At 38.0% G+C, this 15,387-nt stretch overlaps 1 protein-coding gene across 2 annotated transcripts in view; it reads left to right on the top strand.

Annotated features, from left to right (window-relative positions):
- Window positions 1–15,387, top strand: part of NUBPL (NUBP iron-sulfur cluster assembly factor, mitochondrial) — an 87,057-nt gene that overhangs the window by 37,429 nt on the left and 34,241 nt on the right. The window lies entirely within an intron of this gene.

Genomic DNA, 15,387 nt, shown 5'->3' with positions numbered 1-15,387 from the left:
GGGGGGTTGTTTGTCTGTCCTTTCCTGTAAAAGCAATCCCACATCAGAACAGCTTGCTCAGAGAGACTCTAGAATCTCTTTTGGAAGATACTCAGAACTCAGCGGGGCAAGACTTTGAGTAACTTGAGTTGGTCCTGCTTTGAGCAGCAAGATGGACCAGGCAGATAACCTCCGGAGGTCCCTTCAAACCTGAGTTGTTCTGTGAATCTGGGATTAGTTCTAAAATTTGCATTCCACCACCTATTTCACTCTTGGTATATAACCCTATTAAAGCCTACAGCTCAAAAAGGAGAAAATGGTTCTGCCTTTCAGAGAGATCAGTGGTTAGAGCACTCAGTCAAAACCTAAACTGAAATGCAGGTGTCTCTCTAACATGACTGCCCTAATCACTAAACTAGACAGTCATGCTAGCTCATCTCTGTTGCTCAAATGAATATACAATTAGGTCTTGCAATCAAATGAGCAAGTTTCAACATAATGATTGAGAGCATCGTTTCCTCAGTAAGCATTTCCAGTCATTTGGCCAGTCTCTGTAGACTTTAGAGGTACTGATCAGATCCCTGTAGGCAGAGACATAAAAGACAAACCCAAATAAGCCTTATCTCTTGAATGAGCATCCTTTATATGAACTATGAAATGGAAAACCAGAGAAATATGTATCTTTTTTCCTATCATACCTCTTGTTTTGATAGAAGTACCTTGATCTAGGAGAGGTTTAAAAATGGGGATTCTAGGCTTGTGTGTGTTGCTCTCAGACATTTTAGAATTGAGTAACAATGCCTTATAGGAGGTTGTGCTGGAGACTTATGGCAATTTTTTGCTTTAGCTTTAGTAGTTTACTGCCTAGGATGCATACCTTTATGAAACTCAATCTAAGGCATCTGGCCCTCCTCCGTAGTGCATAGAACCATAGATTGAATTTTTTATTTTTTTTAAATCTTGCTATCAATTTCAGCCTTGAGTATTTTACAGTCTAAATTGGACAAAGAAAAATTCAAAGATGGCAGCAAAAGATGTCTTAAAATGAGAAGTTACACACATAGAATAAATCTTTTATGTCCAAATTTTTTTAGAAGCAAAGTTGAAGAAAGGCTAGCAGGAATGAGTTCAGGAATGGATTCTGGAGATGTGGATTTAGAGGCTAGCATGTTTTTAAGTGTTTGCTAAACAGGAATACTGGTGGTACTCATTTACATGAAAAATTTCAAAATACAGACTGCAGTAGACACCTGGTGCCACTCTTCCGTTCTTTTCCACTAATAAAGGAGTCTGTTCCTTCTTTTGAGCTGCTATAGGCTAGATGTAAAAAGGGGTGTGGGTATTGCTGTGCGGAACATTGCAACGCCTAAGAGGTAGGTGCCCTGCCTGCAGGAGCAGAAAGTCAAACTAAAGCCTCGGCTGCAGCCACTGCGTACATGGGATAGTGGGAATACATCACTTGTCATTCTGATTCTGAGGGGTTACTCTCTCCTCCTGAATTTACCTTCATGCCCTTTGTCTTAGGAGAACAGGTGCAAGCCTTGGATTTTCAGGGTAGCAAAATCTTCTTATCCTTCAGATCCGTGTCTTGAGCAAATTGGTATAAAGTTCCAGTTTTGCTGTGTTTCGTAACTTACATGGTAAATGTCGTTGGGGGCTGGCTCAAAGATGAAGTTATTAGTGTGGGCAAAAAACTGTGTCTCATCAGTATGAAATTAGTGAGTGAGTGTTTTGGTGGATGAGAGGAAGTAGTGAAAAGGGGATTTAGCAGAGAATGACACATACTGGGTCTGCAGGAAGACGACAATAACAAATTGATGGCTATGATTTTTTTTTTTTTTGCAGCTATATTTTGAATGAATTGAAAGGGCCCCCAGAATAGTAATAGTGAGTCAATGATGAAAATTATTCTTATTGTAAATGTAAAGAGCAAATGAAGAAAAAGTACTGCAGTTGAAGCCAGAAGATTTTTTTTTTTTGAGTGTGGATTTTATTTTTAACACTTTTTGGTTTAGGAAGTGCACTTTATCAAGAGATTACCATTGAAGGCATTTAGCTTGCATTATGGCAGTAAATTTTCAAGATGTGAAAAAAGTGAGATGCTACAATGGGAAATTGTAGCAAAGATGGTCAGAAACATGAATAGCTGTTAGTACTTTTTTTCAAACTTTTATCATCTTTTTGCCTTTTAATACATATTTAAGAGTCTGTGCACACTGTGTGTTTATTAATGGAGTAGATGTACCTGAAGTGTATATGCGAAATGCAGATTAATATTGTTTTCCTCTTTCTATATTTTCTGTTTGAGCAGCATCTTCCTTCCTTCCTTCCAAAAATTTGAGAATTTTTGCTAATTTCAAAATTGACTTGTGCTTCACAGTATACATGTATTTATCCAGTCTGAAAGTAATTGAGGAATTGAGGCAGATAGTCTGTAGCAGTATATTTACAATTGACATTTCATAAAACTAAACAAAGCTGTGCTTACATTAGAAACTACAAAGATGTGTTTATACTTTGCAGTGCATAATTCTAAAATATAGTACTCTCACCAGGTGTCACTACAGTGAAAAATTTGCCAGCATTTCAGCAATTACAAAAATATTTCTTCTGTTTTTCTGTTTTGAGTTATCTTAGCCTGAGGTGGGCATTGAGATTGTTAGTTCAGGCTGAAGTCTGCTACTTTATAGTTTGGAAAAAAGAAAGAAAGTTGAGACATCACTGTTCTTTAGAACAGTAAGAGCAGTTGCATCTTTAGGGCGTTGGGATGCTTTTCTATTTTTATTTTTGTGATCCAAAGTGCAGAAATGAAAAGATTCAGACATTTCAGCCCTACACCGTAAGATCATTGATATTATGTATTTGTTCTATTTAGAAAGGTCAAGATCTGCTATTGAGATATTTTGAAAAAGGGAACAACACTCGGTAATAAATAGTGGCCAAACTTTGCAGTGCTAAGACTGTGCTTCGGTGTGCTGCTAAGACTGCTTCTACAGCTGGCAGACAGTAAACTATAACTCTGAATGCTTGTGATATTTTTTCTTAAATCTTTAATAAGCTTTCATTTAAAGCAAGGAACGTCAATTGGCATGCCTCATTTTATCACTGAAATTAAGGGAACTGCTTCAAGGGCAAGATAAGCCGATGACCTGCTCATACCTTACAAAAGACTTTGTTTTAAAAGGTGCTTATGATGGTTTTTTGTTACATCTGTTTTGCTAAGACTAAAGGATGAATAAACTAAGTTTTTCTCATCTAGAGCCCACTGAAATGAGTGGAAGTCTTGACACTAATTTCTATACCATGCTTTAGTTGTGATGTTGATGTTTAGAAAAGCCTCTTACAGGAACTTATAAAATCATCACTAATTTGCTCAAATGCTAATAATCACCTTGAAAGGTCCTGTCTGTCCGGAGGGAGCTGCCTTAACGAGTCCCAATTACTATGTACATATTTAAGGGAAATTTCTGTACTTCCTGGAGATTTTCACGGAATTTCACGGAATCTTCAGAGTTGGAAGGGACCTCTAGAGATCATCTAGTCCAACTCCCCTGCTAGAGCAGGGTTGCCTAAAGCACATCCCTCAGGGCTGCATCCAGGCGGGTCTTGAAAATCTCCAGAGAAGGGGACTCCACAACCTCCCTGGGCAGCCTGTTCCAGTGCTCTGTCACCCTCACTGTAAAGAAGTTTTTCCGTGTATTTGAACGGAACTTCCTATGTTCTAGCTTGTGCCCATTGCCCCTTGTCCTAGATTAGAACCTAAACATAGATTCAGGGACAAACTGCAGCCGAAAGCACGGGAGGTTCCATCTTTCCATCCCTCTGCCCCCCCAGGTTAACTCCCTACGGCGTTAAGAGTATTCCTACCATCACCCAAGTGCAATATATCCCTCTAACTCGAATGCTCCTGTATGTTTTGGGACGGTATGATTGAACACATACGGGCTTGATTCTTTTTGTTTCTGGCTGAAGCTACAAAACCTGTTCTGTTGCCTTTCTTGTCTTAATGAAGGAAGCAGGATCTATACGGATCCCTGTAGCTTTATTGGCTTGCGTTAACAGCTAATATGAAAAGGGATTATGGTCTTTTAAAGGAATTGACAATCATAGAAAGAAGTGTTAGGAAAGTCAGAAGAAAACAAAAACGTTAGCCAACAACTTACTGCTAACTGGAAGCATTTGCAGTAAATGTATTTTAACTGTCTTTGAGGATTAAAATAAAAAAAAAAAAGCCTAACGACATAGCGAGAATGTATTTACAGCAAACATTTCTTGGCCTGGTTCCACAGCTCTCATGGAAGCTGACTGTGCAGCTACTGCTGCGGTGGGAACAGGCTACGAGAGTATTTTCTTTTCTCTGCTTCCAGTACTCTCATCTCTGGCACAGATTACACAGGTATGCGTGTGGCTGCCCTCCTTTGCATAAAACAAACCAAACACAAAACATGCAGCTCTTTTGCTGGGTTTGTTGACTGGACAGGAGGAAATGGCAGAGAGCTCATGGTGTCTCAAAATGGCTGTGCTGGGGCTAGAATGGAATTATTTTTTTTGTGTGGCTTTTTTCATTGTTGTTCTTCTTTTTTTTGTTTGTTTTTGTGTCCCCCTTGAGCTTTTAAAGGAAAATGTTTTGAGGTTTAAGGTTTCTCTGCAACAAAGTTCAGAACTTTGTGCTTAAATGCCATCCAGCTTTGTTCTTGGGAAGAGGTGGCTATTTAAGCGTGTTCTTAAGTGTTTGCTAAACAGGAATACCAGTGGTAGAGGAATTAGGGAAAGAGAAGGCACTATTGGTTTTCTTTTCTAAATGGAGCTTCCGTTGTTTATGTGAGACTTTTCAAAAAATAGTAGACATCTAATGCCACTCTTCTACTTTATCTCCAATATTATTCTCCACTAGTAAAGGACTCTGTTATTTCCCTCTAGCTGCTGTAGGCTAGATGCAAAAAGGGATGTGGATATTGCTGTGCCAAATGGGTAGGTGCCCTGCCTGCCAGAGTGGAAAGTTAAACCAAAGCCTGGGCTGGAGCCACTGAATACCTGGGATGGTGGGAGTACATCCCTTGTCATTCCCAGTCGTACTGAGAGGTTACTTTGCCCTCCTTGGATGTACCTTCTGACTCTTTGGCAGTGCCTTAGCAGAATAGGTGCAGTATCTCAGAGTGCTGAGGTTTAGAGCTTGGTGTGGAATAAATGGAAATGAACGGTGTAAGTCAAAGTTGGTAGGTTCACTGGCTGGGAATAAACAATACTGACGATGTTGAGAAGAGGGCTATTAGGAAAGGTCTGTGGGATATGTCTCACTTACTGTCTCTGTCCTGGATTTTGGCACCTAATTGTAGCCTGTATCGGACAGCTCTGCAAAGCTCAGATTTAGAGCCAAAATTGAGTATCTTCTGTGAGGTGCCAAGACCTTTCTTTCAGTTTAACTTGACAGGCTTATTTTCTGTTCATAATAACAGCCTGGGAAGTTTCCATAACCATTCATCCAGGACATGGGAGCTTTACTTTCTCAGTTTAGCATTTAAGCTTTTATTTCCCACTTCCCAGGAGAGTGCCCTGAAATCACATATAGCAGTCAAAACCTTCTGCTCTACAGCCAAATCTGCAAGATTCCTGGGGCCAGGACTAGACATGAGAAGGGGGAGCGTGACCAGTGCTATTCAGGAAACTGAGTTAATCCAAGGTTCCAGTTTTTCCGGGTTAATACCTCAGCTACTGGCGTTATATAGGATTCTGGTTGCTACTGGCCACCTGCAGTGACCCAGGTAAATGCCACCTGCCTAAGAAATTGAAACTCACATCTTCCAATTCATGGATAGGTTCTTTCATATGTCTAATTATGATATTAAACAGCCGCAATTAAAACAGCAGAACCATAGGTGTTGTTTTTTATGTCGTTTTCTGGGTTTTTTGGTGTTTGTTTGTTTTTTTTTTTTTTTTTTTTTTTTAGTGGCCTCAGCTCAGCTTTGTGCTGGATTTGGTGTTATCACTGGCAGGCGCATTTAGAGCATGCCTTCTAGATGCGGCCTGTAAGACTTGCTCCTTTCTCAGAGATGTGTGTGTAATTAATGGATCCCAAATGGGCTCCTGGTTGAAACTTGGTGCTCAATGAAGATTTTGGTATTTCCCTTCCTGAGTGGTGAAGATTTTTAGGAGAATTTTTAGGGTTGCTTCTGAATTCGTAGGTGCAGCTCATCAAAAATGCTTTTTTAGGGTTTTTTTTTCTTAATTTTTCAGCATTTCTTTTTCATCCTTTTGATCAAAACAGAAGTGGAACCTCCCCCCCACCTTTTGATACATCGTTTAGCATTACACAATAATTCTACTTATTAAATAAACTATGAATATAACCATATAAACAGCTTTTAAAAATTAGTATTTGTTAAACTGATTGCACTTGGTTGTTTTTCTTTTTTTAATAATCCAACTTGCATTCTCACTGTTAGAAGCTGAAAGACTGATCTTTCACTCACACCATCCTCCCATATCTCTTTTGCTCCCAGAAAATAACTCCAAGAATAGCAGCAGGTTTTGTACCAGTATTCTTTGTAGAAAGTGATTATTTTTCACATACCAAGTGATTGACACAAATGTAAAGTAATTGTGCTTAAGGTACCAGAGATTAGTGTCTGTTTCTTTTTTTCCCCTCTCTAACAAAGAAAAACCCCACTTTTCTGTACTATGTATGAAGCTGCTATAGATGTTTTTCCTCTTACAGTGTTTTGTTCCATCAACAGTATCTTTTAAGAGGAGTATGTTCCCCCAGCAGAATGATGCCTTTGGAATACAGCTCTTTTATTATGCAACTGAAGTGGGTGCCCATTTTGAATACTTTTTCTGCTACATGTAAACAGGTTTTTTTCTGTATAAAACCCATGAAGTAAGAATTGGAGCTAAACAGAAATTTAGGAAGCAAATGAAAACATGACGACTGTCCCTTGCTTGGCAATAGTCAGTGAATGTCCCTGAAATTCGTGGTATCAGCAGCTTCAGCAAATTATTTTAATTAGATTTAGAATCCAAGTAATGCTTTTACTTTATTGTTGCAGATTCATAACTGAAGGCACTGGTGAATGCAAAAGCATGGTTCTGTAGGCACAGCAATTATTTTGGCAATCTATATGTGATGCTTTCACAGATTATCTGTTGTGTAATTCATAGTAAATGCACTTGCTACTCTAGGAGTAAGACCTTCAGCACATCTTTAAATTGCGGGAATGTTATGTGCACAATTTTAAAATTGTATTTATTTTAATTTTTACATTTTTTCTGTGTCTTTAATGCGCTTTCTGTATTCCACTCTTCGTAAGGACAACCTATATGCAGTTCTTGCTCCTTTCTGACCTAAAGACAGTTCTTTTAACAGAGAACATGTGCCAACATCACAGTCACAATACCATGGTCAGGAATCCCAGCAAGTCAGTGATCTGCTCTGCTTGCTCTTGCACGTGTTCTCACTTACACTGTTTTTTCACATTCTCTCATCCTCTTGAATCTTTCTGTGGGATCGAAAAGTTCTGTATTTTGTGCAGCCTTGTTGTGACTTCTTATTGGGTGTATTGATTGTTGTGCTTCGCAGTAACTCTAGCTGACTCTGCAATGCCAGTTTCGTTAGCCAGCATAGACTACTTTGTATTCAGTGACTGGGGAGGATATGCTTGTGAATTTTAAGTACAGAAAGTTTGGAGGATGGAGTTTTGTCCATATTTGTGAAAAACTGGCTATTTAAAAAAAAAAAATATCCAAAACGTTTCATTATTGAAAAATTAATGTTTCACCTCAAGGCACTTACCATGAGATCTAATAACATCTCACCAGACAAAAAACAAGTCCCATATTGAGATTTACTGTCTTTTGGCCACAGTTCAGTGGTCTACATCTAATTGATTCTATTCCAGTTTTTGTATTGCACAGTTTATGGTGATATCGGAGAGGTTTTTTTCAGCAGCATTTTAAGTGTCTCGAATAACATTTATCATGTTATTTTCTTCTGTAATCCTTTTTCTGAAAGCCTTAAACTACTGTCCTCTGTAGAAGTTCCATCTTCTATACAAAAGAGCGTTATACATTGTACTTCAGAAACAGAATTCTCTGACCTTTTTAATCTAATGATTTTTAGTCTAAGCACTAATTTAAAATCAATGTCTCAATGATGCAGATGAAATGATGTCTATATTAGTGTGTTGATACGCCAATAAGGAATTCATTAGTTTTCTCATTGTACCAGAATATGAACTGAAGTTTAAAGAAGTTAAATGATTTGTGAAGAGAATTAGGGACATCGCTTTCCGTTGCATAGCTTAAGCATTCAGTCTTAAACTGTGTGTCAGCTTTAAACATCATTACAGAAATATTGGCTAAAATACCTATGGGGTGGGCTTAATAAGCTTCTCTCTTTTGCTGTTTGTTGCCAACACTTGTAATATTTCCTTCTATTGTTATCGTAGGGAAAATCTGAATCAGCCAGCATATTATAAATTATATGAGCTTAAACTGAGTCCTGGTAATACTGCTTCAAAAATGTGTTGTTGACTTTGGATTTGATAGCTAAACAATGCTGATGCTTTTGTGTATTAGTAGGGAGAACTCAAAGAGAATTTACGGTTTAGACGATGTGTTTAATGTAGCTGCATGAACCTGGTGTTTAGTTTAATTAGATGGTGTGATGCTAGCCCACTTTCTTCTGATTTCTTTGCATTTATATTATTATATTACTTTAGTTTTGTGCTTAATTTTGTTACTAATAGGCAGAAGAATAGAAACTTACCCAGTTCCATATCTCTTTTCCAGTCATCGTTATTCAGCAGCTGAACAACACACAGTTCTGTATCATAGAACAGGAAAAAAAAGATGTTGTATTTCTGAAGAAAAGCTTCTGCAAATTATGTAGTGCAGACTGCTTGTTGGTCAAGGGTAGAGAGCAGCAGATCAACGATCAATCTCAAGTTTGATAATAAAAGTTTGCTTCTCAAAGTGTCGTCTTTTAGAGAACAAGTGCTCTGAGCCCCTGGGAAATGGGAATCTCGGCACATGTGTGCTCATCACTAGTAACAACTTGAACCTAGTGGAAGAGCCTTTTGTAGGCAGTTGTGCTGATACAGTCTCCTGTCGTCGTCCTGGGCATGCACAGAAGTATTCCTTTTCAGTCGTCCCCAGAGACTGTCCCCGTACTCTTGTGTCCGTTCCAGGCTGCCCCACAGCTGTGTGCCATCTTCCCTTCAGGCTGACGCAGCATTGACATGGGCTTTCTCAAATTGAGTGGGACCCCGGTGTGGAGTGCCTTCCCTCAGTCTCCTGGAGTGCCCGGTAGAGAGTAACCTCTTTGTTGTCATGCTCTGGGAGCTGTTTAGGTTTGTAGGTTATAGCGGTGAAAGTGGCAGAAACTTCGGGCTGCTGCATTTGCCTTCAGTTCTTAACAGTATTAAAAGCCATCAGGGAGGAGGCGGCGGCCAGTTTCTCTTTTGGTGGTTGAATGGAACAGGACTTTGTCTTAATTCCTAGGCACTTATTTCTAAAAGTTACTCTTAGTCTATACTGCGAAAGAATAGGCAAATTTCCTTCTCTTTATGGAAGTTTTTGGAGGAAACTGTTCCTACGCTTCACCTCAATTTCTCTCTGAACTTGGCAGAACAGGCTGCTCAGAAATACTTTAGGGGGAATTTGAACCATTGCAGCGCATCTGTTTTTCATGATGTTAGATTGCAAGTCTTCGAGATTGGTTAAGCGTAAGAGGACAAGTCAAAGGGGCAGTTGTCTTTGTTCAGAAAGTGTACTGAGTTGTGTTAAGCACTATGGAATATCTTGCTATGGTATAAATAGTTATTTCAGTTATTTCATTGTCAGAGAGGAAGTTTCTGTAGGAACTAAAACTCTTCCCGTTTACATCTGGGGAATGTCTCCTTTCTTTATCAAATGTTTGTCATAAATAATTTTTTTTATTATTAAAATGCCATGTTTTATTATACTATTCCTAAATTATCTGGTTTTTTTTACATCATGAAACTACTTATTTGTTCCCAATGTCTGTATATGTTTAAGCAAAACCTTTAAGTAATTTTTCAAGAAAATCTTTTTAAATATTTCTTTTATCTTGCAGTAACAGAGGTAAATATATGTGAACAGTTATATACATATTCTGTTAAGAACAGAATTTCTTACCTTTAGTTTTTCAGCTGTTTGCCTGTATTAAATCATCTATATATACAACAAAGTAGTTAGGAAGAGGGGGGATCAGGCAGGAACAGACCCTAAGCTGCCTGCAATCTCGCTGTTAGTACTTTTCTGATACTGGTGTTCAGAGCTTGGCTGGTTGCTGCCAAGTCTGCACCTGCAGTGCTGCTTGATTGAAACTCTGCATGTATTCCTCTTAATAAGAACAAATAAATAATATCTTCTGTTATTTACCAAACACCAGGATTACTTAAAAGCCGCAAGTAGCAATCCCTCTTCTGTGCTAATATTTTGTCATTTCTGCCACACGCACAAGGATGCTCAGGCTTCATTCCTCTATATCTCTATGCTCTACCTCGGGTTTAACTTGCTATTTGGACCCTTCCTCAAAATGCATATCTGGTATTTTGATTATGAATCGCCACGTAAACAGAGTGATTGATTAAAGTCATTTACATAGAAGCATTCGTGGTGTTTCTGAGCAAGGGAGAATACGCAGAAGCACATGGCACTTAATTACATTGCTTAACAATAAATGTCAAGTTAAACCTTTTTAAAAAAAGATGAATGCTATACTTAAGGAAAGTGCAATTACATTTCTATGGTTTGAAATGTTTTACACACTGTATATATTAGAGGGGCAAAGGTATTAACACCTCTGTACATGCAAAGGTGCTGACAGATTTCAGATGCTACAAGGCAGGCTTTTGTAACCCTGTCCGCTTATTGCTTGTAAAGGGAACTCGTTTACTGTAATGTGCTGTTAATATGAGCTCATTTACTTGTATGCAGCTCCATTTGCATACAGACACACTTCTCAGAACTGATTGAGAACATGAGGACTAGTGGTCCTGATTTGGTAAACTGTTGCATATAAACAGGATTTGCATTCAAATTAGTGTTTTATATCACAGCCTGATTATACACCCCATTTTAATAATGTTGAATGAATGGCAATAGTAGATTTCAGAAAGCCACTCCTCTGATTATATGTTCCAATTCTAAATGTAATTAAAAATGTCTCTCCTCCCTTTTTTTCTCCTTTGCTGAAGTTTAGTAACAGGCCTGGAATATCTTCTGCCATTAAATAGTGTGTACACTTCTATAACAAATCATTATACCTTCTAAATTACGTTCAATAATTTGTTTAATACTGTCATACTGCTTGTGGGAGGATAATGGAGGAGCAGCTGAACTCCAGTGTTCATCATCTACTTCTGCGGAAGAGAATAAAAGGAAGTCTACAGAGAGAAATGGCATGAGGTGCAGAGTTCCCCAGCCTAAGCCCGAGCAAGTCCGTATGTCTAGAAGACACTGTTCGCTTCTAGGCAAAACCACTAGTTCAGTTCTTTTCAGCAATTATAGGTATGTCATTGCGGTGCAGCTCTCCATTCTCACCCTGAATTACAAATTAAAAGGAAGAGAATAAAATTGTGACAGTAACTATTTGGCTACATCCAAAATGAAACCTAAGGTTAGTTTTAATGAGGAGCGGTTTTCCAATCTGGTTTGCCATCTGACTTCCACCAGTTCAGCGCCACAGCAGTGGCATAACTCGGAGAGGTGTGTGGTGGGTAGTTCTCACATATATTCAACACTTGGCGCACCTAGACATCTTCCCTTTTGCCTTTCTGAACTGGTGTGACAACAGCCTGTTTTCTGTCCTACTCCGCACAGCAGCAATACATCCCCTCCACTGCTGCTCGGATAGTGTGGCTTCTCCGTTTTTCTGTGCTCAGATTTGAGTATTATAATGGAGTACAATTCATTTGATAAAGACAGCTCATGTCTTTTTTTCAATCGATGAATTTGAAGAAAGTACATGAAATAAGATGGTTTCAGTGCCATAAATTAAGTAAAGCGTTATAATTTAATTGCACTATGTGTTAACAGAGTATTTTTCCTGTTGCCTAGCAATGAGATTTACCATGAGATTCACCATGTGCTTAAGATTCCATTATTAACTTCTATTTTCAGAGGTTTATAACTTCAATAAAAATCATTACTCATAGGACAATCTAGAAAGTGCACATTGAAAGTTCTTTTTGTTGTTATGGGGTCACTTACTGAGGAAGCTTGAGACAGAAAGCTCTGGTGCCATCTGATTTCTGTACCCTTTCTCCTATTCTACTATACGTCATAAATGTTGAAAGTTCACTTCTCAAGCAACAATTGTTTTGCGTGTTTTTGAAGCAGTAAGCTATTTATAAGAGTGTTCTTTTACTTTAAAGGTTCTGCGTGGAGATGCTTTTACCAAGGCAGCTACTCTGCATAGAAAAGTAGCAACTGCTTTGTGCTTCCCCACAAAACTGAATGCTTAGGAACAGGCTTGAGCACTGGCCTTTGAGGTCTTCTCCCTTCGTGTTCCACGTAGCAGTAGAATAGGTCTAGATGTTTTCTTTGGGGAACTGTAATGCTTGTTAGGTAGGAGGATCACATGGAGCTTGATGAAGGAGACTAGTGCTTGAAGACGTTGGAGGAGCAGAAGCTCTGGTAAGAGTGAAAAGAAACGCTGTAGGACAGGCCCAGAAAGTCACCTCATTCCACAAGAGGAGCTAGCTTAAAGTTAGGGCCAGCAAGTACGTGCAAAACCAGACAGCTTTTAGCTAATGGGGAAAAAAACAGTGCCTTTTTTTTCTTTTTTTTTTTATTCCAGTTACCTCTGATAAGGATGGGGTTTGGATTGTCTTGCACTACTCCATGAGGCAGTGCTGTCCGTAAAAGGACTTGAAGATGAGCTTGTGGAGAAAAGGGCTGAAAACTACTCAAGTTTTTTCAAGAACCAAGTGTTTTTGGCAGAGAGTGACTGAAAAATGTGTCAGAATAATAGTAGTGCTATGCCACTCATAGATGTGTTTCAGGACTGCATCTTGCTGCAAGGCAGAAAGCAAAAAACCAGTTTATTCATAGTTTCCGTAGAAGTATTTAAGCAAGGAAAATATGATTACTGGACTTGTAAATTTGTAAATTTGGACTTAACAAAAGATGCCAGAATCAGCCTTTATGAAGATATGGGGGAAAAAACGTACTTTGAATTAATCCTTTTTAAAAAGTAAAACCCTCTACATCTTAGCGTTTCAAAATGGTTGTGATTATTATGAAAGATTTGGTTTTGCATGTTGAGATTTATACACATAACTATTTATGGGGGATATGTGTGTTTAGTTGCAAATCTTTACAGAACTTGACTTTGCTTATGTTGTAAACTACTACTACTTTTTAACATCTATATAATTCCAATTTTTCACCTTTATAATGGTTATTTCCTAATTAAGAAACAGGAATTTAAAAATCATGCTTTCAAGAGAGCAAAGTAATCTTCACTGGAAAAGGAGACATTCCTCAGTACTGGCATTTATCTTGCTTTATTACTGAGCAAGATTAGTTAAGAAAAATAAAGTAAGAAACAGATATTTTTTTTTTTTTTTGGAAAAACTGGCTTCTCTACCCCATGCTTATGGTTCAGTACATACATTTTTGCACACACATGTGTAATTTTTCTTTGGGGTTATATAGTCTCAGTGTGATTATGAATGCTAATTACTTTTAGAAATCTGCTAGATATATGTTGGTTTTGTTGACAAAATATAGATATTATAAAATAATACAGATATTATAGATAATATAGATCAATGTTAAATGTGAAAAAGTGCAATATTTGCTGTGGTTAACATAAGTAGCATTTCCTGTTTAGCTAGACCATCCTAGGTATCATTTAGTGCTCCTGAAGCCTTTGGATAGAAAATGAGGAAAGGAAGGTGTGCCTAAGAGTCCCTAATTTAGAAGTCTAAAGTTAGAATTAACCTTCTCCACCCCCCTTTTCCCATAAGTGCTCTGAAATCCTCCATCTTCATCAATCTGCCTTGAAAAACTCCATTTCTCAGTGGAGTGCTGTGTTGGGTTAGTGGTCTGGATTTCACATCCCTTGTGCTTCCCCAGAAGATCATCATCCATACAAGAACTGAATGAAAATTCAGAGCGATCCCCTGACAGTGTCTGACGCTCCAGGACAATAACTGGGGGACTGGCAAAATGTCAGTTGTTTTTGCTGTTAAAATGACCCTGAGGGAATGTGTAAAATAAAAGAGAAAGTAAAATCCTTCCCTTGTTTGGCATTTTCCAGTATTAAAGCAGCTCATAGACTTTTGTATCTGTTGTATGAATCAGAAACATACCATATAATTGCATTATCTCTGTGTGGAGAGAAAAATGAGGGGGAGATATCTGTGGGTCTTTATTTTTAATGTGGTTACGAATTCTAAAGCTTCTGTACCGCAGAGACAAAAGACCTTATATCATTACTGCTGGCTAGTAAAAGTGCACTGGTACTAACGCGCACCACATCAGAGTTGAATGAAGGATTTCCCAAAGCTTAGTTAAACTGCTGGGAAATGTTTAGGCAAAGTGTAGACCTAGGACCATTTCTGTTCTCACGAAGAGAACATTTCTTGCAGCACACAGTGCTCAAGAGAGAGTTATTTGGCTCTCGTGGACATCTGTCCTGGTAAAGAATAAATAATCACAGCATTCTCATGTTTGAGCCTGATATCTTCAATGGTTGCTCTCATTTGATGCTCAGCAACCAGTAAATTTTTTTTATTGTGTGATGTCTCATGTGCATTTTAAGTTTGTGTAATTATACCTGGTGATTTTGATTTAACAAATCTGTTGGGTTTTGGTTTTTTGTTTTTTGTTTTTTTTTTTTTTTTTTTTTTCCCTCCCAACATGTTTTTTTTTCCCTAGAAAAAATTCAGCACCAATAGCTCTAACTTTGCAACAACAAATCAGAAAAAAAATTACTAAAGCTTTATATGTAGTTTCAACGAAGTGATAAGAGGGAAGCAAACTTGGTTTTAAATGAATGGAAACAGCTCCTAAGCTGTGTTTGTTCCACCAAACCCAGAATTTTAGCGTTAATTTTACCTAACATTTGCTTCTATCCTGTGATTAAGCACCTGTAAAGTGAAAGTCTTACATTAAGTCTTTTTTGGGGAAAGAATTCAATAAGGATTATGCTCATAACTTAATAATAATGTTGCACTCATAGTTCTTAGCAAAGATTACATCTCTTAGAAAAATGATGTCTTGATCCTGTACTGAAAGTGTGACTAAAAGGGCATCTCAGTATCATTCTTTTGAGGTGTCCTTGGTTCACTTGTTTTACAATATAGGAAACAAGGACTGCAATAAAACATGAAGTGCCTTGAATAAAAAGACATCAAACCTCCAATATACATTTTT

Source organism: Rissa tridactyla, chromosome 4 (assembly GCF_028500815.1).
Source record: "Rissa tridactyla isolate bRisTri1 chromosome 4, bRisTri1.patW.cur.20221130, whole genome shotgun sequence".
Taxonomy (NCBI): Eukaryota; Metazoa; Chordata; class Aves; order Charadriiformes; family Laridae; genus Rissa; species Rissa tridactyla.
The sequence above is the reverse complement of the archived record's forward strand: the minus strand, read 5'-3'. Positions and strand labels throughout refer to the sequence as shown.